Genomic DNA, 27,536 nt, shown 5'->3' on the forward strand with positions numbered 1-27,536 from the left:
TGTTATGACACACACTAGTGCCCCTTATACACAATTCCAACAGTTGTAGTGCCCTTTACACATAGTGCCCACAGTTGTAGTGCCCCTTACACATAATGCCCACAATAGTAGTGCCCCTTACACATAATGACCACAGTAGTGTTGCTTATGCACATATTGCTCACAGTAGTGCCCCTTATACACATCTCTGCCTCTCTGTCACAACAGCAGCGCACCACCTGTGTCCCAACAGCAGCTTCCCCGCCTCTCTTTTCCCTCCAGAACCCTCTCATCTTGTCTTCAAGATGCACAGAGCCTGCTCCTCTTCATGGCTCCTCTTCACTTCAGCATTGGTGAATGCATGATATAACATACACCATGCTGAAAAATGAAGCCACTTGGACCTGATGAGGGGATAAATGCTGTCCAACAGACACAGTGTGTGTGAGTACCAGGAGGGGTGGGCTGTAATTGGAGGTAGACCATGGAGCCACAAGGACCTGAGGAAGAAGGAGATGGCTGCAACTCATCAGTAACACTAGCATCACCTGCATCATCTATTGATGTAGGTGATGGGGCAGGTTTTTCTGTTGGAATTACTGTGCAGGTCAATGGAGGTGGTGGAACTAGTTCCCCCTACCATTACAGGTGGTGGAACTCAGTTCCACCTCGTTCCCCCCACTTTAACCGCTATATGTAACCACCATCAGACATTACTGCTAAAAACAATAGAGTGAAAACTGAAAAGCAGAATACAATCTGGAACATCACAGGAATAAAAACTATAATATAGAATAAAGACAGTGCATTGGCATTTTCTTTCAAATCACAATTTATTTACTCAAAGGTATTTTTTCTTTTGTTTCTACACATTATTCTATTTCAACTTTTATACTCTTATATTTCACTTTGCATGACCCCCCAAAAAAGGGTAGCATATAATACATCATATGTGGTAACATTAAAAAGATATATATCACATATGGGTATGGAACTTTCTTGAAGATTTTATACTGTTAATGAATAAAGTACAACAATGTGGGGGGAATTCAAATGTTTGAAAAGTCAGTTGGGTGTATGTTTTTTCCTGTCTATAACAGACACCCAACTGACTTTTCAAACATTTGAACTCCCCACTTTGAATCAAAAAATGTTATTTGTGGAAGGGAATAAGTGCTGCTGTAATAAAGCTGATTCCTTTTTTCTTTCATGTGTTTCTACATTTAAGTGGGCAGTAAACGTGAATGTTCAACATGAAGGTGTGGGTATTGACATAGAGATGCACAATTATGCTTCAGAGAGATGCCAATAAAAAGTTTTAAATTGATAATTGTTTTTAACCAAATTGCAATTTTTTGGTTGTTTATGACTTGCTTGCTGGCAAAAACAAAATATTATTTATAACATTGTGGTTAAATCGCCCAGACTAAGAGGGTTTAATGCCCCTGCTACCATATATTTTAAATTGATTATTAGAAAATTATAGTATCATGATAAAGTTGATTTTAATAGGGTTAGCCAATTCAGAATCTTGGGCACCTGCTTTGTGTTTAGATGGGACATTCAAAAGTGTGACAATCTCAGACAGGCACATACTTGTACAATCATACCTTAGATGCAACTTTACTTTTCATTACAGTAGGTATGAGAAGTCCCGATTAAAGTGCTAATTCGTGTGTACACACCTTTCCAGTCTGTCTTGTGATCAACAAAACTCATCTGTCTAAAAAATCTGCTGAAGACATAAAGGCATCACTGCTGCTGGAGGAGCTTGGGCATAGCCTCAGACAGAATGGTCCCAAGTGTATACTGATTCTGAGGTGGACACTGTAGCAAATGTTTCAAAAATGTTGGATGTTTACAGATATGTGCATATGTAGAAGCCACACTGTGTATGTCACAGCATGAGTGATATGCTGCTGAGGTTTGGGGGTGGCGTCAGGAAGCATACAGAAGCCAAGAAAAACATATTTTCTTGCCATAAATACAACCCAGGCGGAAATATACTAAACGGTGGTTTGTGTGGCAGTTGAAATATATCAATCTCATACAATAGTACTGTAGTTTGGAAGGTGGATTTACTATTTAGCAGTATGGAGAGTGGTTCCACAAACAGGATGGTATTGGGATCCTAGAGCATGGGATGCCACCAGTCAGAATACTGACAGAGGCATCCTAACAAGCAGGATCCGACATCTTTGAGGTAAGTATCCTAGCCCTCCGCCTCTACTCCCCTAACTCTCCCTTACTGCAGCCTCCCCCTAACCCCCCCCTTCCCCTGCAGCCTAACCCTAACCCTCCTCGGTGGTGCCTACACCTAACCCCCCCTCCCCAGTAGTCTAAACATAATCCTCCCCCCCCCCCCCACAGCATAACCCTAACTCTCCCCTGTGGTGCCTAACTCTAATCCACCCTCCCCGTAGCCTAAACCTATCCTCCCCCCCCACACCGCAACCTAAACCTAATCTCTTCCCCTCCATGGCCTGACATTAAGGAACCCCGGTATACTTACGTTTAGGATGCCGAAAGTCGAGATTCTGGTGTTGGTATATTGATCTACAGCATGTCAGGGTTCTGGCATCGGCATTCTGGCCAGTGCTGGGATTCCTGAGTCGGAATTCCGACTGCCGGCATCCCAAACGTCCATATGCTGACTGGATCCCCCACAAACTGTTGTTAATGTGTGATGTTTAGAAGTGGCCAAACCATCAGCAGTTTCCTATCTGCCAATCAGAAGGTGAGGGGCAGTGTTACTTATTGAATATGCTAGGGGCCAAATTAATAAGTAGTCAGAATAATTGTCCAACATTATTTGTTAGTTATTTTAAGTTGCTGGTATCAAATGATTGCTTATATGCACAATAAAAATGTATTTATGATGGCGAAAATATAATACTACTACTACTACTACTACTACTACTACTACTATTACTACTACTACTACTACTACTACTACTACTAATAATAATAATAATCTTATTTATATAGCACATTACTTCAAAAAGGTCTGAAGGCAGTTTACAGAAAGTTGCAGAAAATACAGAAACCATGCACATAATAGAGAGGTGTGGTAGTCAATTTGGGTCATCAATTCCAAAGATTATTTATCCTGCCCCCAAAAAGGTACCAGACAAGGCAGTCAACCTGGGCGCACTACTTAGGTCACACTAAGCAAAATAAGCAATGCCTGAACAAATTTACACTTAAAGAAGGAGCACAGAATACTAAAGTGACATACATGATCCTTAACAAATCATCAGATCTATGAGTTGTTCTTTCTACCCATGAGGCTATCGGGTGAGTCAGCCTTCTCTGTCACACTGCATTGGTTACAATGTGCCAGATAAGCAGTTCATGGGAATAGGACATACTGCACATAGGTAACTTGGAAAGTGACTGACAAAATACCCACTGAATAAATAGTTCCATGTGGTGTTGGTGTTCAACCTGCCCTTGAAAGGAAAGGCAACCATCTGGTCTGCACTACATAACATACAGTGGCAAGGATAAGCAATTTGTAGAAGTGTAATATACAGTGGAGGATTGAAGAATAGAAAGAGAGAAAATAAATCAGAAAACAGGGAAGCACCTAGAAGGGTACAGGGGGTAGATTGAAGAAAAAGGGGAGAAGGGTGCATGATGGTGTAGTATGGAGAGACATGGAAAGCTGTCAGTATATTGCAGGTAAAGTACAAGGTAACTACAGATTAATAACAAAGTTGACATACTGCATAATGAGCGAAGTGTGAGGACAGATTGTAATAACAGTAGAAATAATAATGAACACTAGAATTGCCAGGTGATATTTAAGGGTGGTGGAGAAGTAGCTTAGGGTGCAGTGCTCAAGAAATTGTTAAATCTGAGCATAGTGTATACCAAAGTTAAGTCCAAATCAGATTCAAAGTCCAGTTTTAGATGACATGCCTAAAATGCATGCTTACGCATGGCAGGCAGTCCTGTACGAAGGACTTTCAAGGGTATCCAGTCCCAGCAGTTAAAATTCAGATGCCGGAATCCTAACACTCATCAGAATGCCGACGCCAGCATCCTGACTGGGAGCACATTCCCGGCACTGGCATCCGGACACTCGGGATCCCGAACGATACACTTGGGACCGCCGGAGAGGAAAGCCGCGAAGGGGGGGGGGGGGGCTAGGTTTATGCTGTGGAAGGAGGGTTTGGGCTAAGCTGTGGTGATGGGAGGTTAGGTTTAGGCTGCGGGTAAGGGGGGTTAGGTTTAGGCACTGCCGGGGCGGGTTAGGGTTAGACTGCTGGTGGGGGGGTTTAGGTTTAGGCTGCAGAAGGGGAGGTTAGGTTAAGGCAGCAGCATGGAGGGTTAGGGTTAGACCGTGTGGGAGGGGGGGTTAGGTTTACGCTGTGTGCAGGTAGGGTTAGGGGGCCATTGGGGGATGGAAAGTATACTTGCCTTCCCACTGCCGGGATTCTGAACAGTGGAATGCCGCAGTCAATATTTTGACCAGGGGCGGTTCTAGACCTTGTGGTGCCCAGGGTTAAAGTTTCCTGTGACGCCCCCCCATGGTAAAATAGGCGCGTGGTCAAAACAGGGGCGTGGCTTCTTCATAGTGGAAGGGGCATCGCCACAGTTATCCCCCTGTACTTGTGCCCCCCGTAGCTGTGCCCCAACAGTTGTGCCCCCAGTAGCTGTACTACCAGCAGCCATGCCCCCAGTAGCTGTGCCCCCTGTAGTAGTGTCCCCTGTAGCTGTGCCCCCAGTTGATTTGCCCCCAGTACCTGTTCCCCTGTCGCAGTGCTCCCTGTAGTAGTGCCCCCAGTATGTGCCCCCTGTAGTTGTGCCCCTAGTAGTTGTGCCCCCTGTAGTAGCGCTGCTTGCAAACAAGAAAAACAAACAAAAAAAACAATACTTACCAGCCCCACTCCAGCTTCTGGACCACTGCCGCTGCTGTCTCTTGCTGCTGCCGGCTCCTCTCTATGGGAGAGATGTCATGACGTCTCTCCCATAGCAGCGCCGCACTGACACTAGGGGTCAATTATGACCTCTATCGTCAGTCAGCGAGGCCGCCTGCAGTGGGTGCCCACACAGCCCACGGCGCCTGCTGCAGCCAGGGAGAGGGGTTCAGGAGTAGCGGCTCTTGCAACGGCTGTGGCGGCGCCCCGGGCAAAAAGCCTGCTTGCCCGTGGCAAGAGTCGCTACTGATTTTGAATGCCGGCATCCCAAACTCCAGCATGATGAACCCAACCTCTTTAAAGTTGTAGACTTAAGTTATAGTCATTGGGTTAGCTGGTACAAGGGGAAGGAATGTTTGATCATTTTATTCATCAATCTATTTATCACAATTGCTTTTTGTTCAATAAATAGTTATGTTGGATTAACATACTATGTTAACTATAATAACCTAATATTCTACATGTGCTTTATTCATGTCATTCAGCTCAGAGAGAAATATGGTGATGTGTTTATTATCTATCTTGGGTCCCGTCCAGTTGTGATCATCACTGGATACAAATTAGTGAAAGAAATCTATTTAGACAGTGGAGATGATTACATAAATCGGGGCGTCATACCATGCTGGCAACCTTTCTATAAGGATCACGGTGAGTAATAATTATTTTAATAACATATTCTAGTTTTTTCAAGAAGGAACTTTTTATTTCTATAATGAATAATCAGTTAGTTACTTAATTTTAATATTTAATGAACTACTCTGTAGATTATAAACACATTTATTGAATTGCCTTAGAGTACTGATTCTATAAACTGTATTCTGCAAGTACAAATACACCTTCCCCAAGGATACCATTTTGTCTATAATGCTAGCCTGGTCACATAAATGCAAAACTTTTTGGAACTTTTGGCTATTTTCAGTCAATGCGTAGACCCACAAACAATTATCCTAAAAGATTATAGCAATTCCAATCACATTATAGTAAGATGGAAAGGCCAGGTCAACACTTATGGCACATTGTAAGTAGTGGTGCGAGTAGAATTTTTTTCCTAGTGGTACGCGTGTGTGTGCGCGTTGAAGGCTCGCAACAACAAAAAAGGTGTGGCCACATTCCACAATGGGCATGGTCACTGAAAATGGGGGAGTGTCTACATGACACACCACTCATTTCTCGTCACTCTGGGAACATTCATTTGCATTCCAAATGCACCTTACCTATATGATGGTTTCTCACAATGGCGAACCTCTGAAAAAATGTAGCCACCCTGGTCAGACAGTATCTTCAGTCGGTATTCATTATTCAATCACATGGTCTGGAGGATGCCTATTTCTGTAAGAATATAACAAAAGTCGTCGTCATACAAAAGATGATCAATCAGACCCATGCCACCTGTGTCACCTTTCACTCTCTGCATCTCCCAGCCACACCATCATCTTCCCCCCTGCTTTTCTCAGCCATACCATCATCTTCCTCCCTGCGTCTCTCAGCCACACCATCATCTCCCCCTGCATCTCTCAGCCACACCATCTCCCACCTGCATTTCTCAGCCACACCGTCATCTCCTCCCTGCTACTCTCAGCCTGCACCCTTTAATTCTTTGCCTCTCAGCATGTCCCCCATTCACTTTGTGTCACTCAGCTTGCCTTCCCCCTCACTCTGTTTTTCTCCGCCTTCCCTATGAGTCCACCATCAGCCTTCCCCTCTGTGTCCACCATCAGGCTCCACCCTCTGTGTCCACCATCAGGCTCCCACCTCTGTGTCCACCATCAGGCTCCCCCCTCTAAGTCCACCATCATGATCCCCCTTCTCTGTCCTCCATCAGGCTTCCCATGACCAATATCAGCTCCCTCCTCTTGTCTTTTAGTTCCAGCCTAGCCCAACTCATACTTACCTCCAGCAGGTGAAGATGTTGCTTGAAATGTCTGCTCCATTGATGCAGGCTACTCAGCTCCTCTTCAGAGTGTTCAGCGGCATGACATCATGACATCACGCCGCAGAGCTACCCTGAACAAAACCAACTTTATTGTGCTGCCCACTGGTGGCTGTGAAGGATCTGCTCTGGCTCTGTCTCTCCTGGAGTTTGGCCCGTTTTCATGTCAGACATGAAAATGGGTCAGACTGTGTATTGCCGGTGGTAGGGGGTACGGTGTACCGGTGACTAATTTCCTAATGGTACACCGTACCGCCCCAGACCGCCTTAATTGCACCGCTGATTGTAAAACAAAAGACCTTTGTTTTAAAATCTGTCTGTTCTGCATACCCGTACATTTGAAAGAACCAGATTTGTACACAGTAATTTTGTCTTGTAAATTTGATGCCAATTTGTTTCTGTGTTACCTTTGGAAATACAGACACATGCTAAAATTCTGCATTCAGTTGCTGCAAATAACTACAAATAGTTATACTGTATTACAAGATGAATATGCAGAAAATACAACATTACCCCTTTCATCCCGATACATAATACGCTATTGCTAAACTTCCCATTTAACTTACTATTGTAGATGCCTGTTTTGAATAAATCAATTGATGAGCATCACTTTTTTTTATTAAGCAACAATTAATTCAGCACATCTGACTGAAAAATGTTATTAGGTTGTATGTAAAAGGGCAAACATTTTGTATTAGATGGAAGGGGTCACACTTGGGATGCCGGCGGTTAGAATACTGATAGCAGCATCCTAACGCACAGGATACCGACACCTGGTAGGTAAGTATGCCAACCCTCCCCATCCACCCCGCTAACCTTAACCCTCCATTACCACAGCCTGACCCTCACCATCCCCCCTTTCCCCACCATAGCTTATTCCTAACCGTTTTTGGTGGTGCCTAAACCTAACACTTCCTCCCTGCAGTATACACCTAACCCTCCCAACCCCACATCCTAACCCCTCCACAATCCAGCATACCTACGTTCCCGATGACGGCAGTCGGGATTCTAGCGCCAGCAATCTGATCCATGTTGGGATCCTGGCACGGGCATATCAACCAGTGTTGGGACTCCGTTAGCGGTGTTACGACTGCCAGCACCCCGAATGCCAGTATGCTGACCGAATCCCTTTTGCTCATTGCTCTATTAGCCAGTCAATAACAATCAATGTGGCAGTGAAGGGTTTGTTATTAAATTTATTGCTGGCAAGCAGATAGTGCTCCCAATAGATGAATATATAGAGGAGTGGATCAGTTGTTGCAGCAAATTTCAAACTTATTTATACCTAATTGCAATTCTATATAAGAGTGGCTATGGTCAGAGTTGTAAATAGGTGTGTGCAGAAGCAGAGTAGTGGGCGCTGTTGGTGGCACTTGTCAATTATATGTTTTATGTACTTTCACTTGCAGCTTCCCCCCTTTTTGAGGCCCAGCATCTCCTGACTGCCCCTGTCTCCTACCTTGACCCTTTCTGTCGCTAATACCTATAAATCATTCATGAACTCAACTTGAGATTTTTTCTTATTCAGTGACACTGTCCTTTAATACATTTCAAGATGCTGATATACCCAGGATTTGAGCCCATTGCCTGTGGCATTGCAGTGAGACTCTCTATTCATTGAGCTACAGTATCTGCCCATGCATAGAAAGGTAGATAGTACTAAGCTAGAGATTCTAAATATTTGAAGCTTACCTTGTACTTTGTGAAAAAATGATCAGGATTGCAGCTGAGCAGATCTATGTAGTGTGTGGCTCCAAGAGATTGGATGTGTGGCTGCACACTACATGCATCTGCTCATTCTCAGTGCTGATTATTATTTTTACAAAGTACCAGTAGCTTCATATTGGTCTCATAGGTTTTATGCAGGCTCAAATAGCTCAATGAGTAGGGTGTTTGATTAGAATTCAACAGGTTATAGGTTTGAATCCTGGGCATGGTAGTATATTAAAATTAGAAATGTGTGGCGGACACCTTTCAAGGTTTTATATTTTGGTTTTGGATCTGGATCTCCGCTCGTGTTTTTGATCTGGATTGGTTTTACCAAAACCACCCTTTCGGGTTTTGGTTTTGGATCTGGATAATTTTGAAAAAAAAAACATAAAAACAGCAAAAATCACTGAATTTTGGGGTAATTGTGACCCTACGGTGTTATTAACCTCAATAACATTCATTTCTACTCATTTCCAGTCTATTCTGAACATCTCATACCTCAAAATGTTGTTTTTAGGCCAAAAGGTTGCACCAAGGTCGCTGGATGACTAAGATAAGCGAAAAAAACACCTGGCCCATCTAGGAGTGGTGCTGCAGTGGCAGATAGGATGGCAGTTTTAAAAACTAGGCCCAAAAGAGCACATAATGCAAAGAAAAAAAAAGAGGTGCAAGATGGAATTGTCCTTGGTTCCTAATGATGTATAAACAGGACATGTACACTTTAAAAAAAAACAATCATTTCAGCGACAGGGTCTGCCTCACAACTGTTGCTGAAATGATTGGTTTGTTTGGGCCCCCACAAAAAAAGAAGCAATTAATCCTCCCACCAAAAAAGAAGCAATTAATCTCTCCTTGCACAAACTGGCTCTACAGAGGCAAGATGTCATCCTCAGCCTCCTATTCTTCACCCCTTTCAGTCTGTACATCCTCATCCTCAGAGAGTATTAATTCATCCCCACTGGAATCCACCATCACAGGTCCCTGTGTACTTTCTGGAGGCAATTGCTTGTAAAGGTCTTCCTGGAGGAATTTATTATACGTTTTGATGAACATTATCTTCTCCACATTTTGTGGAAGAAATCTCCTACGCCGTTCGCTGACAAAGTTACTGGACGCACTAAACACTCTTTCATAGTACAAACTGGAGGGGGGGCAACTTAGGTAAAATAAAGCCAGTTTGTTCAAGGGCCTTCAAATTGCCTCTTTTTCCTGTCAGTATACATACGGACTGTCTGACATGCCTATTTGGATGCTGTCACCCATAAAATCCTCCACCATTTTTGCAATGGTGACAGCATGATATGCAGTAACAGTAGTTATGTCACTAATTGTTGGCAGTTCCTTCAGTCCGGACCAGATGTTAACACTTGCTCCTAACTGGCCTGCATCACCGCCAGTGGGTAGGCTAGGAAATTATATAATTTTCCTCGCATTCCCAGTTGCGGGAGAAAATGAAGGAGGAGCTGTTAACGGGTCACGTTCCGCTTGAGTTGACAATTGTCTCACCAGCAGGTCTTTGAACTTCTGCAGACTTGTGCCTGATGGAAAGAGAGATACAATGTAGGCTTTAAACCTAGGATCTTGCACGGTGGCCAAAATGTAGTGCTCTGATTTCAACAGATTGACCATCCTTGAATCCTGGCAAAGCGAATGAAGGGCTCCATCCACAAGTCTCTGTCTTAGCTCCTCCTTCAATTTCTCCAGCTGCTCCTGCAAAAGCCTGATGAGGAGAATGGGCTGACTCAAGATGGCAGTGTCTGAACTGACTACACATGGTGCATTCCCCCTCCTTTGCCTATATCGTAGGCAGATGTATAGGCTTGAATGGCCTTTTGCTGCTCCTCCATCCTCTGAAGCATATAGAGGGTTGAATTCCACCTCGTTACCACCTCTTTCTTCAGGTGTTGGCAATTTTTCGGGACACGACAGCATCTCCTGCACGCCCCTGTAATTTTTCAAATAATTCTGCCCACCAATTTAATTGTATGTGCAAAACATGGGACGTGCTGGAATTTGCCCAGATGTAATGCACACACAATATTGGTGGCGTGGTCAGATATCACAAATCCCCAGGAGAGTCTAAGTGAGGTAAGCCATTTTGCAATGATTTTCTGTAAGAGGTTGTCAGCGGTTTGCCTCTTACGGAAACCGGTGATACACAGCGTAGCCTGCCTAGAAACAAGCTGGCTTTTGTGAGATGCTGAGAATTGAAAGAAGGCAGTGCGCTTGTAAATCTATAGTGGACGCATTACCTAAAAAGATAAAAGGGGGGTAAACAAGTTTATTTAATATTTAAGCTCTTTTAGTGAAATCTTTGTAAAAAGGACTTGCAGTGAAGGTGGTGTGGGGAATCCAAGTTCATAAGCAGCGACATCAGGACAGTGACGTCAGTGCAAACCATTAGTGAGCACTATCCCACAGCACGGAGGATGGAAGACGGAGGTTACCAGCCGAAGGTTTGCTTGGAAGCAGGTAGGCAGACATAGGGACAGCTTAGCTTTAGTCAGTGGACCCACTGCAGCTGCGGCTCAGCCCTTCAAACACTCTGTAAAATCTTGGATAACCCGCACCACCTTCACTGCAAGTCCTTTTTATAAAGATTTTACTAAAAGAGCTTACACATGAAATAAACTTTTTTAACCCCCTTTTAACTTGTTATTTAATGCATCCACTATAGATTTACAAGCGCTCTGCCTTCTTTCAATTCTATGCTTTTTTCATCAGAGCAGCTGGAGCTGATTTAATTAACTATATCACAGTCCCACTTACCTTCTCTATTGTTTGTGAGATGCTGCTACTGGTGCCGCTGCTGTTGTTGCTGCGGGAGGCCATACATCCATCCAGTGGGCTGTCACAGTCATGTAGTCCTTTATTTGCCATGCTCCACTTGTCCACATGTCCTTGGTTAAGTGCAGGGTTGGCTCCAGGCCTACTAGCATCCTGAGCGAGAATATTTCGATGCCCCCCCCCCCCCCACTATGGAAAAGTGGGCATGGCCTCAGAACGTCATATTATCAAACTATAAATAAATATATTTTCACACCCACTCTACACACACAATTAGCAGCCTTACACATAACAGCCACAGTAGTGTTCCTTACACAAAATGTCTCCAGTAGAGTGTCAGATACTCATAATGACCCCAGTGTTGCAATGCAAGATACACATTATATGCCCTCCAGCAATGCCAGATACACATGATATGCCCCTTAGCACTGCCAGATAGACATAATATGCCCCCCAGCAGTGCCAGATAGACATGATATGCCTCCCAGCAGTGCCAGATAGATGTGATATTCCCCCCAGCAGTGCCAGATAGACGTAATATGCCCCAGCAGGGCCAGATAGACGTGTTATGCCCCCCAGCAGTCCCAGATAGACACAATATGCTCCCCAGCAGTGCCAGTTAGACATGATATGCCCCCAGTAGCGCCAGATAGACATTATATGCCCCCCCAGCAGCACCAGATAGACATGATAAGCCTCCCAGCAGTGCCAGATAGACATGGTATGCCCCCAGGAGTGCCAAATAGACGTGATATGCCCCCTGCAGTGCCAGATAGACGTGATATGCACTCCAGCAGTGCCAGATAAACGTGATATCCCCCCAGCAGTGCCAAATACACATGATATGCCCCCAGCAGTGCCAGATACACATGATATGCCCCCAGCAGTGCCAGATACACATGATATGCCCCCAGCAGTGCCAGATACACATGATATGCCCCCCAGCAGTGCCAGATACACATGATATGTCCCCAGCAGTGCCAGATACATATATGCACCACAGTGCAAGAAACATATATGCCCCCGGTGCCAGATACACATGCCCCCACAGTGCCAGATATGTCCCCAGTGCCAGATACATATGTCCCCACAGTGCCAGATATGCCCCAATGGCAGATACATATGTCCCCACACAGTGTAAGATATGCCTCCAATGCAGTGCCAGATATGCCCGCAATTCCAGATACACATGTCCCATAGTGCCAGATATGCCCGCAGTGCCAAATACACATGTCCCCACAGTGCCAGATATGCCCCTAATGCCAGATACTCATGTCCCCACACAGTGCCAGATATGTCCCCAATGCAGTGCCAGATATGCCCCAAATGCCAGATACACATGTCCCCACAAATTGCCAGATATGCCCCCAATGCCAGATACACATGTCCCCACTGTCAAAGTCGGAAAATATTACAGTACACACATCACATACAAACTCCACACATATGGCCTCCATGCGCGTCCTCGTTCTGCCGTGCATGCACATATTCACAAGTTGCGTATGACCGCTCACGTGGTCCTGTGTATTAGCGCGTGGTATGAGTAATTACGGTAGCATTTGTACTCGCATGGAAAAGCCACAAAGACATATCACATATTTAACCCACATAGTACACAATGAACACATAGCCCACATGCACCACACCAGCAATTTATACTTGTTTAAACAGTATAAGAACAAAGGGATTCACCTTTACAGGATATGAGGGGACAGAATTATGTTAGGAGGTGGTGTTTGGTATCCAGCTGTAGAGTATTTTAAGAGCAATATTCCGGTGTTAGTTTGCAGAAGATCGCACGCTCCTGCGAATAATTATGCGCAGGGACAGAATATTACTATTATACTGTGTTTACTGTACTTTGATATTCGGCGGGAACCCAGTGGAGACCAACTGCAAGCACACCTGGAACAGACATCGCCCACCTATTCAAACCAACCTATGAGCCCTCCTGTACTTTAAACGACTATCCCTGTGACCAATAGACAAAGAGATTACAGTTTCCATTGTGTTAGGTTTTGGACAAATGTATAAAAAGCCAGCTGAAGGCCCGGTCACACACGATCTCTGAAGATCATCTACCTTGATGATTGAGGACCGGACCGGGAAGCGCAGGCGAACAAACGTATGTACCATTGACTGTAGCCTTTTTCTCTTATTGTAATGTGTTATTATTGTAACCCCATGCTAAGTAAAATAACCGTTGGTGGGTTGGACCCCAACATAGTTTTGAAATACAATTTGGTGTCGTGTCCCAATTCCTGCTAAGGTTTAAGGTGTATTTCTATCACATGTGTAGCTGCATTGTGCTCTCAGCGTGTCTGTGTGTGGTTGTATGCACTGCGTGTACTTTGTACGTCTGTCGTGACGTTAGTATGCAAAATGCGTACACGGTACGGGTCTTTGTACGCTAACTGTGTAAAAGGTACGTAGGGTAAGGATTTCATACAGCGGCCGCAGCGCCTCGAATTTAAGTGTATTAAGGTATTGCTTTTAGTCCTGTAAAATAATCAGCATTCACAATTGGGGCTCAATCCGGTTTTTCACACCGTCAAGGGCTAGCAGATCATAGCAGACTTTAGTCTATCAACAAAGGGTGGGACTACAGCTTTAAGTTAAACCTTTTTCTGGTTGCTTGGATGTTTTTAAACCCTCTTTGTGAGCTGGTAGATTGCATCTGCTCTGTCTGGTCGGCAGAGGTGCTGAATGAACTCGGAGGTAAAACAGGAAAAAAGCTATTTAAAAATCTGTTTAATTTTTTTTGGCATGAAAAAGCGCACACAGGGCGTTCGATACTTTGCATACCCTCTCACATATTGTTGCCACATGGTATAGCTTTCTAGATCAGTTTAGATCTGTATGAAATCGGATACATTTGTTTGCTATATAGATAAATTCGAATTAATATGTTAAGGGAGTAATTATAAAGACACAAAATGCAGTTCTGGCCTGGTTGTAAAGGTTTACACAGAAATAGTGTGGGTTGTGTTAAGTGAGTGATTATAGTTTGTATTGCTCACATTTATAGAGATTGTGTGGTTTGTATTATTGCGGACACACGTTTTGTACACATGGGCCGGACAAAGTACAGGACCGCGCACGTGGCGTAAAAGGCATGCACGGTAGTGGGTTTACGCAAAGTTGCATAAGAGTGCGGATGCTAAGCACAAATTACACGATAGTTTGTTCAATTAAAAGATGGGATAGTATACCTTAAATACAATAGCACATAACTATCCGATTTCAAAAGCAGATTAGTGTAAGACTTTTGTCTAAACTGTAAGTGCCTCTGGGGTAAAGCTGCCAATCAGAAAGAGTGGAAATTTCTGTACAGAAAAACACTGCGTATTTCTGTGAGCTGAAAGTAGGAGTGAGTGTATTGAACCCTGTGAATACGTGATCCCATCGTTGGTACACCAAGTAAGCGGAGGCTTGGCGGCGTGAGGTGGCTGACTCATGCTGAATATGGTACAGTGAAGTATGCAAATCGTGAGGAGATTTGCAGAGGAGCGTAATAGGGAATTGTGCATTGTGTAGTATTGAAGTAAAGGTTTTTTGTTACGCTCCGGCTGAGGATCGCAGCTTGTATATTCAACTCCAGTGGTCGTAGAGCAGATAAGTAACAAGTACCTATATGCTGTGCGATTGGACCACGCATTTGTGGGTGTAATACTTGACGCAACTTGATACCCTTGTGCGAACTTTTTGCACAAAACCGCGGTATCATTAGCGCCATGTAGAGCATACGCAAGCGTGATTTGTGTATAAGTGCATAGGGAGTTTTCTCTGGTCTCTGTCAGGGAAATCTCCAACAGTAGATATTCACTGGAAAAGGTAAGTCACTCCTAAAAACTTCCAGTGAATAGAAGCCAGTTAGGGGCCCTAAGTTGGGTACATTGCGATCCACTATCGACAGTGTATCGTTGTACTGGCCAATGTGAATGAGAGCGGGTGAAGAGCGCTCGGAGAACTTTCACCATCTGCTTGCATTGTGTATTTTGGTGGTGTTTGTGGGAAAAGGACCCACAATGGGAGCCATTTGCTCAAGTAAGAGATGTATGGTAGCCAGGGTTCAGGCTGAAGTTATTATGCTGGAATTATTATGTGTGGGAAATATGGTCCACACGCAGAGACTTTCTGGTTCTGAATGGGTATGTATGACTGCTGAAGATAGGGCATCATTCCCTAGGATGGGCAGCTGTGAGCCAGAGGTACTGCAGAACGTAAAGATTAGAATATGTCTGATAAAATCTAGAAAACAAAGGATCCGACATACAGATTGTTTAACCTTGTGGCAGCAAGAGGGGGATGTGCAGCGGGAACAAACTCGCAAAGCAATCTCCAAACCTAGCAGGAATGAGGGCACGAACACACCATTACCGACACAGGTTGAAGGGAAGAAAATGACTACAATCAATGGTATATCTGTAAATGATAGAAAAATGCAGAATCAATGTGTTAACCTTAACCTTTGCAAGTTGTATCCTGTTTTGAATTTTCTCCAAGGTTATAGGTCAGAGGAAAATGATGCATCCATCCCACTGTCAGCCCTCATCCAGGCAGTCGCCTTAGGGGAAATTCAGGTGGGCCCTGTCCAACCAGTAAGAGCAGTAACAGTATTCCCCACTGAAAGGACTGGTGAGATCACAGACATCGGTAAGTGTGAGACTGTTCATTACACAGAGACATTAACACCTCACAGTGAGCAGATTAGAAATGGAACGGTTGGGTTACATCCTGTCTTGGAAATAGTAACTCCCAATGGGAGAACCGATAGTCAGGGAGTAATCCTCACCAGGAATAATGCAATGTATTGCCCGTGGTCCAGATCAGAACTGCGGTCAATCTTTTCAGAATTCCCCGATCCCCGGAAGCGTTTAGCCAGATGTCAGAAGTTTATCAGGGACCTGGGTAATGCCCATGAGCCGGCAAACAAAGATTGGCGGACATACTTGAAAGTGTGCCTACCCCCTAATATTGACACCCAAAAATGAATTATGGATTGTAAATTAGAGTCGGATGGTCCTATGACTGACGAACACAATCAGGAGTACATGGAACGAATTAACATGCAACTAGGGTTGTATTTCCCCACTACTGTCAAGTGGAGAAAAAATGTTTCTCCATAAAGCAGAGAGAAAATGAAATGACATCTGAATATTTCCATAGGGCTTTGCAAATAATGGCTAGATACACTGGGGTATCGGATATAGGAAACGATGAGAATTACAGGGAGGTGGCTGTCTCTGTGCTAATGGACGGCCTCAATAAGGCATTGAGGGACAGGGTGCAAATATTTTTGCCTAATTGGAGAGGGGTCAGAGTAGCTAATCTTAGAGAGTGTGCTATTGAACATCACAAGAATGTTGCTAGGCGCAGAGAACAACAGGAAGAGAGGTTGAGGACGGTAAGTATACAGGCTCTTACAGGAAAGACTCATCAGCCCAAACCCCAGACCCCTAATGGTAAGTGAAGGTTAATAATATGTTACACTTGTAGGAAGGAAGGGAATTTTGCCAGAGATTGTAGGAGTAGTAGGACACATAGTCAATATAGACCCCCTAGACAGAAAACACAAGCCACATTATTAAACACATAGACGGGACCAGGGGACATATAGTAAGGATTCACGAGCCATATAGAAAACACAGATTCGGTTAATGGGAATAACGGAATATATGCAACATTACCCTTTGACAAAACATGCTGGGGTTAAGATGGGGCCTCTAAACTTTTGCTTCTTTCCCAGGCAGAAATGGCCCCTGATTAACTTAACAGGAGCTTTGTTAGATATGATATACATAAAATGTGCTCCCGCTCAGGAAGTACAAAGTATGTTAGTCACCCACAAAGACTAATGTTGCATTTCACTGTTCTAGATTCATGTCCATCACAGGTAGAGGATATTATCTCACAGAGACCGGGTTCCCTATGAACTTAGGATGGACAGGACACTGTATTGATGGCTGGGATAGTCCCAGTAGAGATACAACACACATAGATTTTTTTTTAGGGGAGTAGACCAAGTAGAAAAGTCATTCCCCACAGTGCCCAATCCAATTGTCAAATTTTATAAAATCCTCTTTGCCTCTACAAACTTATCTGTTACTAACCTCTTTGTGATTTTTCTACAACAGTTTACTCTTCATCTCTTACGTTCACCTACAGGAGGGTACAATACCTGGACCCGATTACAGTTCAAACACCACATGCCTACCCGGTCCTTCAGAGTGCTGCCCAAACCCAGTATATCTCACCAGCACAATGACACCAGTATTACTGCAGTGTGCCTGGTCATGCACAAAGGGTAGAGAATGAGAATACTGGTGAGGGGAGACTGTGTGCAGACACCGATATATATGATGGTGTGACAGCCTGATGGTGAATGCAATCCTAACATTTTCTTTTTTTATTATTCCCCTCTTTTCGCTTTCCACAGATGTTCTACTTCACACAACTGATAACACACAACAGCTAATTGAAATGCTAAATTTGTGTTCCCTACAGGAGAAGTACGTTTGTAAGCCGAAGGCGTATGGTTAGGAGTCCCCAGAACTCTGGAGAGATGGACAAGGTAAGCCAGTGGCCCCCAGAGCATATCTTCCAAGTCTAGCTGAGGCGGCACACGGTCTGACTCATCTGGGCAAAGAGGGTATGTGCAAGCTGGTAAGAGCCTACTGGAGTGCGCCATGATTCTCTTCTCATGCAGGTAAGAGAGCAATGACATGTCTTACTTGCTTGAGGAAGAATATTGGTAAGACAATACCAACAGAGCCATCCCATATCCCTCCTACAGAAGGACCTTTTCAGGTAATACAAATTGACTTCATACAGTTACCACCCTGTAGGAATTTGAAATATGTGTTAGTATGTATTGATGTGTTTTCCAACTGGGTAGAAGTGTTCCCTGCTGCCACAAATACTGCTGTGTTCACTGCAAAGAAACTTGTGCAGGAATTTGTGTGCAGATATGGTATCCCTAGAATGATTGAAAGTGATAGGGGTACCCATTTTACAGGTGAAGTCTTTCAGGTCATGTGCAAACTGATGGGAATTAATAGCAAGCTACATACTCCGTACCGACCACAGGCGAGTGCGAAGGTGGAGAGAATGAATAGCACTATTAAGAACAAGCTGAGCAAAGTGATGGCTGAAACTGGATTGTTGTGGCCAGAAGCTTTGCCACTAGTGTTGTACAGCATCAGAACTACTCCCAGGTCACCGCTTAACTTATCACCCTTTGAAATTCTTTTTGGTCGACAACCCCATGTAATGATAGACCCCCAGGATGATTTTAAGTGCAATAATGAAATAACTGTGAAATATTTGGTTAGGATGAGCCGGCAACTGAGAAATCAACAAAGAAATCTAAAGCTGGTGATTACTGACCTACCGAACAGTAATTGTCATGACATTGAGCCTGGGGATAATGTGATGATTCGAAATTTTCTACGCTCAGGTTTCCTAATTGACAGGTGGGAAGGACCGTTCCAATTCTTGTTAACCAGCACAACAACATTAAAGGTCGCCAAAAGAGAGACTTGGGTCCACTCGTCCCACTGCAAGAAGGTCGCTGACCCGGAGAAAACTTGTGACAAAGAGCAAGGTGAAGAAAACCTCATATCACTAGAGAGTCTATTCCGAGAACGCTGAGAGGCAGGACTGTTTTTTTTTAATATATCATTTTTATTAAAAATTTTTGTATCAGCAAATAAAGAAATCAGACAGTATAAAGTCAGATATTATAATGAAGCAGCTCTGGGTGTCAGAGATATAGAAATGCGATAAGAAGCATTCAATAACAATAGCCGTAACTAAACAGGTTTCATCCAAAGACAAAAAGGAAGCCTTGATGAAAAACATAAAAATCAATGCTCCAACTATCTCATTATCTGACTATATAAACCACAGATAATAAAACATAGCATGACAAAAAACAAAACAATATAATATAAAGACATACAGAGGGTAGAGGAAGGAAAGGAGGGGGGGAAAGCGACAGGAGATTAGATCCTAGATATCACATTGCACGTCATAGCATTTGCTAGTGTAAGTATAATACAGTGCATTTATATATCAAGGACACCCATTAAGGTTTATAATTGTTGAAAATTTTATGTATATGTTGTCGTGTTTACACATCGAGGGTATCAATAAATGGGGCCCATTTGTCATAAAATGTTTTAACTTCTCGGACTTTATCTAAAAAAGCATATTTCCTGTCATAGTACAAAATTGCAGAAGTTTACATTTAACATCCTCGAGTCTGGGAGCAGATTTCTTTATCCAATGAATTAATATAAATTTTTTACACACTGCGAGAATGGTAATTAACAATGAGACAGTAAATTTTTTCCCCGACCTAGAGACCAGGCTAAAATATGTATTCCTAAACATGCGGCAGGATCCGGGAGTAGGTGGAGATGGAAGATAGAGTTAATAAATTGTACAACTTTACACCAGAACTGTCTAAGCTTATAGCAGTCCCACATACAATGCATAAAGTCCGCTTTGGTACTGTACACTTATAGCAATGACCTTGTTCATCTTTGACCATATGTCTCCGTTGGTGTGGGGTCATATATGCCCTATGTAAGGTGCGAATGTGAAATTCCTGTAAGAAAGCAAAGTTTAATATTTTCAGTGAAGCTGGGTAAGACTCAATCAAGTCCGAGATAGTGGACAATGAAGGAATATCAATCCTCCATTTATTTAATAATATTTCCCATTGAATATGTTTGCCAGAAGTAAGAAGCTAATTGTATAAATGTTTAACCTTATAATCTTTATGCATAAGAAAATAAAATAAATCCTCTAAGGAATCAATCTGTGACAGTGTGGTAATTTGTTTAGGTATTAAAAAGAGGGGTATTTTTCGTGACAATAAGAAGTGCCGTACCTGAAAAAACATAAATAAATGTGTGTTAGGTATCGAAAAACGTTGTGAAATCATATCAAAGGAAGCTATATGGCCGCCTGGGTCAAAAACCTTGTAAGAGAGATCCAATCCTTTAGATCTCCATATCTTGAACCATGGATTTGTCAGGGAGGGTGGGAATGATGGATTACCCCATAAAGGGATAAAGGGGGAATTATCTGGGCTACTATTACAATGTTTATTGATAGCACGCCAAGTTTTGTAGGTATCTGTAAACAAGATGTGATTATGAAATTCCATTGGAATGAGAGAGTATGGTGATTGTAGAAGAGCGCTTGGCGAATATGGCGAAAAAATTTCTATATCAAGAGAGAGGTCTGTATAATGGGATTTGTTCAACATCCAAGCCTGGATATATCTAAAGAAAACCGCATGGGAGTATATTTTTAAATCAGGATATCCTAATCCCCCTTCCTTCCTGGATGTTGTAAGCTTAGCTTTAGAAATCCTAGGGCGCTTATTTTGCCAGAGGAATTTGGAAAAAATGGCATCCACCTTTTTGATATCTGAGTCTAACAAAGCAATTGGAAGCATCTGCATACTGTAGAATAGGAAAAAGAATAGGCTGAATAACAGCTAAATGTTCTAAAAGAGAGAGAGGCAGGTCTCTCCACGCCTCAAGTCTTGTAGTGAGTTTGTTAATTATGGGATGAAAATTTGCTGAATATAATTGTTTTAAATCAGAGCAAATTTGTATGCCTAAATACTTAATTTGAGATGATGCAAGTGAAAAGGGGACAGTGGGATATCTCAAGAAGTCAGAAGATGAAGTACCCAGTGGTAATATCTCAGATTTAGACATATTAACCCAATATCCTGAGACTCTACCAAAAGATCGAAGCAAATGTAGTAAAGCTGGCAAAGAGCGCCGAGGGTTAGATAGAAATATAAGAGTATCGTCCGCAAACAGACTCACCTTCAATTCCTCAGCCCCCACTCATATACCCGTTATCAAAGGGGACAATCGTATAGCAACCGCCAAAGGCTCTATCGCAATAGCGAATAAGAGAGGCGACAGTGGGCATCCTTGTCTTGTACCTCTACAAAGAGTAAAGGGAGAAGAGAAGACCCCATTACACACCACTTGGGACTTGGGGGAAAATAAAATAAATGAAGGGTATCAATAAATTGAGCAGGAAAACCAAATTTTTCTAAGGTACGAAATAAAAGAGACCATAACACAAGGTCAAAGGCCTTTTCCACATCTAATGTGATTAAAACCGAAGATGAATAAGATAGGGGATTAGTAGTAGTAGCCTGTTGAATTGCAGCAAGGAATCTCCTTACATTCACTACCGAATGCCTTCCAGTGATACATTCCATTTGATCCTTATGAATTATAAGCGGTAGAATAGGTTTCATTTTTTCAGCTAAAATTTTAGTAAAAAGTTTATAATCAGAGTTCAGTAATGAAATTGGCCTATAGGATCCTTGCAGGGCAAGATTTCTGCCGGGTTTCGGTAAAATTTTTATAAAGGCATCCGAGAAGTGAGGAGGGAGACTCCCTGTGCTAATTACATGATTGAAGCAGGCTGCTAAAGGTTGAGCAATGTGAGAACAAAGAGACCTGTAGAACTCATATGTATAGCCATCAAAGCCTGGAGTCTTAGCCGGTTTCAGTTGTTTAATTGCAATGAGAACTTCAGCGGGTGTTATTGGGGCTATAAGAGTCGACGATAAGGAGTCCGGAAGCTGAGGAAGTGGCAGCGAATCCCAGAAATCAGAAAAAGAATGAGAAAAAGAGGGAATCAAAGGGTCAGCAGAGAGAGAGGTAGTAACTAAAGAAGGGGAAACTTGTTCAACATTCTCTGGCTGAATTGACTTGAGGGATTCATAAAAAGATTTCATAACTTCCGTAATCTGTACATCTGAGGTAGTGAGAGATCCATCTGCTTTCAAAAGAGGGTGAACTATAGACTGAAGTTTCGATCCCTGTAAAAAATTAGTCAAAAATTTCCCAGTTTTATTACCAAATTTGTGAAATTTGGAGTTAACATGAAAAAGATAATTGTCCCCTTTCAGTTGTAATAACTCAGTAAAGTGCATTTTAGCTATAAGATATTTAGTTTTATGTTCCGGGGAAGGAACTAATTTATAAGCTTGAAATGCGTTAGATAGAGCAGATTGCAGTTCAAGATATGATGCGCTACATCTTTTCTTAAGTAGAGAGGTATATGCTATTAATTTGCCACGTATGACAGTCTTGGCAGCAAGCCAGAAAACTATGGGGTTGAAGCTTTCATATGCTTCATTATGCATCTGAAATTCCTTCCACCAAGCCTCCAATTGTGATTTAAAGTCTTTTGATTTAAGTAAATGGGAAGGAAATTTCCAGTGAAAGGAAGAATCTTCTGACCTCTTAAGAGTTATTACCATCCAAACTAATCCATGATCCGCTATCACTAGGGTTTCCATATCAACAGAGGCAATTTTAGGAAATAGCGGCTCCGCCGCCAAGATGTAGTCTTTTCTAGACCATGTATTATGGGTCAGGCAGAGGCAACAATATTCCCTTTCTGTAGGGTGAGTAGCCCTCCAGGTGTCAACTAGATTATGAGATTTAGCTAAAAAGGGGATGCCAAACTTCGGTAGCGTAAGCTCACGTTTTGGGGGAGGAGATCTATCCAGGAAGGAAGATGAAAGCAAATTAAAATCTCCACATACTATTAATGAGGTGGGGTCTAAGGTGTGTAATTTCGCTATAAGTGAAGTGAAAAAAGGTTTAATATACATGTTTGGTGCATACACATTACATAAAGGAAAAACTACCCCCTTAAAGTCCAGTTTAAGTATCAAAAAGCGGCCCTCTTCATCTGAAATTATATTAGATACTAGAATATTCAAAGATTTCTTAGCCATTATTGCCACTCCCCGAGACTTAGAATTATAGGAAGCAGAGCCTAATACCACCCAACCTAACATATTAATTTTTTTTACCTCCTCGGCCATCAAATGAGTTTCCTGAAGACAAATTAAATCTATAGAATGTTTATTCAAATACGTAAGCAGACGCCGACATTTGGCAGGGGTATGTATACCCCGTACATTAAGTGATCCAACCTTAAGAGACATAATCGTAAGAAAAGGTAGAAAGTACGCTAAGCATCAGATGACGTAAATGTAATCTAGGAGGGAGTGGGGAGGGAACACACAAGAGGAAAAAATAATCAAAAAAATATAAAACAATACACATAAAACAATACAACCACCATGAGCAGTAGTAACCCATCCACATCGGAACTTCCAGGGAGGACTTAGTCATGGTATCACCAGTGTCACCAAGGCCAAATCCTGCAGTAATACTATAAACAAGAAAATACCCCGACCCAGCTCCCGCCCACCACCCCAACCATGATAATAGCTTGGTAATAATTTTTGGACTGACAGGGTGTTAAAGTAAGCTAGGAAACAAACAAAGTAAAACATCTTTTGCATCATAACAGAACACAGGGAGCAAAACTGTAAGTACAGTAGGGAGTGAAATGATACACCAGTATCATACGACCCAGGAAGTATTGATCTGTAAAACTAACAATTCCAAATAACTCAGTCATCCGGAGGCCGAGACATATCCATAGTGTGTCTTTCCAGAACTTCCTCCTTTAGGAAAGCATCCGCATCAGCAGGAGAAGTAAACTCAGAGAACTCCGAACCAGTATAAATACGAAGACGAGCCGGGTATAACATCATGAATTTTCGATTTTATAATCGCAGAGCAAATTGGAGAGAAGGCACGTCTCAATTTTGAAAGTTCTGCAGAAAAGTCTTGGAAAACGCATAAGGAGTGTCCCTCCCATTGAATAGGATTATGCTTGCAGGATGCCCCCCAAATGGCGAGTGCATGGAGATAAGTCAAAGTCTTAAATATAACCACTCTCGGACGTTGTAATACGTTTCTGGCCACATCCCCCAAGCGATGCACCCATTCTATAACAATATCAGCGCATTCCCTTTCAATCTGTAACAGCGTTGGGAGCGTATTGCGAATAAAATGTTCCAGGGAAGCACCTTTTAACGACTCAGGCACTCCCATTATTCTTAAATAATTTCTCCTGGTTCTGTTTTCTATATTGTCTAGATTTTCGGATAGCCTCCTATTTTCAATCGCCAAAGCAGAAACGGATTTTTGCAACCCTGCTATATTATCCATGTTGTCACTAATGTGACACTCAGCCTCAGACACCCTGTTAGCCAAATGGTGTATCTGCGCAGTAATATCCACCACCGCCTTCTGCAGCATAGGCGCCATGGTGGCCTGGATAGCTAGTACCATCTCTTCATAAGCAGAAGAACCGGTGGGTATAGTAGGTAAAGACTCTCCCGACACGTTATTAGTATCAGCAATCGTTTTTTTACTAACCACCATTCCCGGAGCTGTATCGGCATCCGGCACATTATTGTGTTCCCCTCTGCACTTCTCCGGTCTCTGCGGCCGGAACGAAGGGAGCGGCTTCGGAGCGGCAGGTGCCGCTAGGTATTTCTCCATGGGCTCCTCTGTCCTCCATGGAGACCGGGAGCGGTGTTTCTTGTGGCGGGCAGCGTGTCTGCTAAAAGGGGCTGGCGTGGTGAGCGGAGCTGATGGGAGACGCTGCTCACTCTCCCATGCCAGAATTGGAAGTCGAGAGGCAGGACTGTTGAACGGCACCTGAGCACAGAGAGCAACAAGATCAAGGACGGTTGTTGCACCATTTTCTTTTTTTTCACCCCCCACTGCATTTTCCTTTCTTTTCTCCTCCTTATTTTCCTTCTTTCCCCTAACGAAATGGATCTATCACAAGAGACTGCGTTTCGGGTTCTGCTAGTAACTCTGTTTTTGATAAGGACAATTTGTTTTGTTGAGGGTCACAGAGAGGTCGAGCAAGGATCTGGAATTAGTTCTGATGGCGAGTACAAATTTGTAGGCTCTCAGGAGCAGCACATCACTCGAGTAAAGACTGGTAACAGTAAGCGCTCTGGTAGTCACGGAGCTCGGAGACAATGTGAGGGGTTATTGTCTGATGAATATTGTATTTGTAAATATTGCGAAAACATAGTCGAAGATGGGTGCATCCAGAGATGTCAGTCCAACAGTAATATCGATATGGACCGACATCCGTTGAGTGATTACCACTCATTAGTGGGTAAGGTCTTAAACCATACAGAATGCTGGGTGTGCTCACAAGTACCTCAAGGACAGAGTACGTCGGGATTAGTGCCATATTCTTTAACGTTAGATGAGGTACTCGGATTACGGGGTGGGAGACCGGTGGACAAGAAATTCAATATATCTAGGCCCCCTAGCTTGAAGCTCCACCAGTATCATGTAGATAGATCACTAATATGCTTTAATGTCTCCAATTTCCGAAAACCCGGAAATTGGGACGTAACCTGGAATAATGAGACAATGACCTTCTCACACAGAGCTGATAGGATACCTATTGACTCTGAACTTGTACGCAAGATAACCAATAGTGGGAGGTATTTTCGGTATAGGTATACACGTGGGAGCAAGACCATGTGGGTTGGAAAAGTGTCACCGGGGTATTGTGCCAATATCATCCAGCCTGATACGTGTACTGAGCAGATGAGAGAACTGGGGATTGGTTTCTTTACCTGGAAAATTTGCAATATGGTATTGTTACATTTTGCCCCCTATTTTCTCCCAGATGATGCCTATTTCATATGTGGGAGGAAAGCGTACAAGTGTCTCACTCCGAGTTCTGAGGGATTTTGTTACATTGGAAGGGTACTACCAGAGGTCATGACCCTAGAGCACGATAAAATGAAAGACATTCACCGCAACGCTCAGACTCCTTATACTCATACTCACTATGAACACATCATCAAGAGACACATTATAGATAGGGCAGAGCACGCAGCCTCTGATTTCATCCATGAATCCACCAGGATTCAAATTCTTCTCACATTAGACATCACCCGTACTGCCAGAGGAATTATAAATTTTAAGTTCAACCATGCGCTTGCGAACTTGATAGATAATCACTGAGATGTATGATGACACCTTTAGGTATATGGGCAGGGAGTTACAAGCCTACAAGACGGAGTTGGTCCAGCACAGGATGGTCCTGAATAATGTCACGGTTGTGACGGGTGGATATTGTGTCACTGTGGCAACTCAATATGGTGTGAAGTGCTGTACGTACATTACAAACAGCACTGACGACCCCACGGAGATCATCGATCAAAGGATGGACGAGATCATGCAGTTGAAGTGCGAGTTCCGGAGGAGACACAATCTTACCTTGACGGCTGTGGGTAATAAATTGACCGGCTGGTTCTCATGGTTAAACCCACACAAATGGTTTTCTGGATTGGGAGAGTGGGTACAGAATGTATTTGCAAGTGCAGGAAAGTTTCTCCTTTGTGTTCTGGGTGTCATCATAATTATTGGCTTGATATTTAAGTGTGTTCAAATTCTGACGTGGCGCAAGCACGGAACAAATTTGATGAGTCTAAAGAGCGAGGGCGTTGTTACAACAGCAGATTTGATTTATGATCCATCCATGGAGACAGTGTTATGATAAGGTTTGCAAATGAATTTCATGGCCTGTTTCTTTTACCATTTTTCTCTGTTTCCCCCTTTACCCAGAAAACATCCAACTGGAAAAGACGTCAGCCCTACCCAATGTTTATGTGAATGTATTTTTATATATGTATCTTATCTTCATCTCTGCAACCTCCAGTTAATGGCACACATAGTCGACAGGTGTTATCCACATATAGTAGCATTCACATATGTTCCCCCTCCATGTATCATCAACTAAATGTGCTCCCCATTTGTTGGAATAAGAAGCCGAAAAGAGCTCAGTAGTGTTTGTTTGCCCATTTACAGACCCTTAATACGGGATGAGAAGGATTTAATGTATACTTCGCAATACCTCGAAGCTTATTTAGAACATATACAGCACGATGATACATGCCCCTCAGTCATTGATTCATACATACATGCTTTTACTATCCCACTAGGCTATACATTTCCCACCTACAACTCTCCCCCGATCATCCAAGCTTGTATATACATTGTATAGGTAATATTTTTAGTTTATTAGTTAAGAGTGGCAGTTATTGATGACTGCCAAAGGGTGGACAGTCGAAGTCGGAAAATATTACAGTACACACATCACGTACAAACTCCAAACAGATGGCCTCCGTGCGCGTACTGCCATGCGTGCACATATTCACAAGTTGCGTATGACCGCTCACGCGGTCCTGCGTATTAACGCGTGTTATGAGTAATTACGGTAGCATTTGTACTCGCATGGAAAAG

General features: G+C 43.0%; 1 pseudogene; it reads left to right on the forward strand.

The window, feature by feature from the left end:
* The first annotated feature begins 463 nt into the window (after positions 1–463).
* LOC134949885 (cytochrome P450 2G1-like) overlaps positions 464–27,536 on the forward strand; it is a 138,736-nt pseudogene continuing 111,663 nt past the window's right edge.

The sequence above is a fragment of the Pseudophryne corroboree genome, chromosome 8 (assembly GCF_028390025.1).
Source record: "Pseudophryne corroboree isolate aPseCor3 chromosome 8, aPseCor3.hap2, whole genome shotgun sequence".
Lineage (NCBI taxonomy): Eukaryota > Metazoa > Chordata > Amphibia > Anura > Myobatrachidae > Pseudophryne > Pseudophryne corroboree.